The sequence below is a fragment of the Myotis yumanensis genome, unplaced genomic scaffold (genome assembly GCF_028538775.1).
Source record: "Myotis yumanensis isolate MYYU_CA2020_CCGP unplaced genomic scaffold, mMyoYum1.0.hap1 SCAF_8, whole genome shotgun sequence".
NCBI classification, from domain to species: domain Eukaryota; kingdom Metazoa; phylum Chordata; class Mammalia; order Chiroptera; family Vespertilionidae; genus Myotis; species Myotis yumanensis.
In genome coordinates, this window is record NW_027223759.1 from 34559995 (window position 1) to 34561369 (window position 1375).

Below are 1375 nucleotides of genomic sequence, written 5' to 3' on the forward strand. Positions count from 1 at the left end.
CAAGGGGGACACTCACATGATCTGAGAATTAGATGACGTCACCTGCTGGGAGGGCTCTGGCAAACAGCAACGGTCGCCTGCCTGGACACCAGGAGGGAGGCCACACAGCAAGTCGACTTCAGGCTCCCACTGTTTGGGGGGCAAAGGGAGCTTTTATTCCCATGACTTCACCCGCAAAGGTCCTCCCTTGGAGGAAGAGAGGAGAGCGGAAACAGCTTGACTGCGTCAGGCCGCGGGGCCGCCAGGGCTGAGGCCGTGACATGAGGGCCCAAGAATGAGGATTAGGTTTCAGCCAGGCACGAAGGCGTGTGGGAGAGGCCACACGCGGGGCCCCTACTGCGGCCCCTCGCTCAGCACCTCTGCCTTGGGACCTGTTCATCCCCCGTGTTGCCCCCACTGTGGCCCCGTGGGCTGCTGGGGACTGGGGGGGGGGGCATCTAGTGCCATTGAAACCCTGTTTCTGGGGTCGTCTGGTTGGGTGATTCTCTGCTAAGCCCTAGCCTCCTCTGACAGGCGTGGTTTTAGATACGTGACCCCAGAAACACATGGAGGCGCACCTGAAGGCCCCCGCCCTCCGAACTCTCCTGCCCCGGGCCAGGCTGTGTCGTCACCTCAGATAGTGTTACAGGCGCTGCCCAGCACCAGAACCAATTTGATTTGGGTCCTCTGTAGGCCTGTGACATCACCAGGATTGTTCACTGTTTGGGAAAATCTGTTTTCACATGGCAACGGCTCCGGTCCTCAGTGCCGGCTTCAGGCAGCCACAGCCCCCCACTGTCAGGTGGAAATGATGTCACACAAACATCCTGAGGATCACGTGTGCCTCGAACTGGGTCTCTCTCTCCCCACACATTTCCGGTGTCACCAAGGGGGCAGAGTCTGAGCCTCACCTTCCCAGGGTGCAGGTTAGCCCAAATGGCATCTGACCCTGAGAGCAGCGTGCCTCGTGCCCCTGTGGCCAGAATGCCAGAAGTGGCTCCCCAAGCATCCGGCCTCCGTGCTGGGGGTGAGCATTGCCGCCTCCTTCCTCCTGGCCTTGGCTGTGTCAGCGCACACCTCACTTATGAGTGGTCCCCAGACAAGGGTTCCGGACCACCAGCTATTATCATGCCCACTTTACAGACCAGCAAATTGAGCCTAGGAGGGCCTAGATGTGCCTCCTCAAAGCCACACACAACCTTTGCTCCAGATGGCCATGCAAGGATCCGGCTTGCTGAACAGACTCACAGCTGGGTCTGGCCTGGGCTCAGAACATGCGCTGCCATGGCCCCCACGGCCTGGACCCCGTGTGAGGACACCCCCGTGACGTGGTGCTGACGGCCTAGCCCAGGGACCTGCACCGCTCAGCAGCCCCGAAGCCATGCAGGCCTCACTC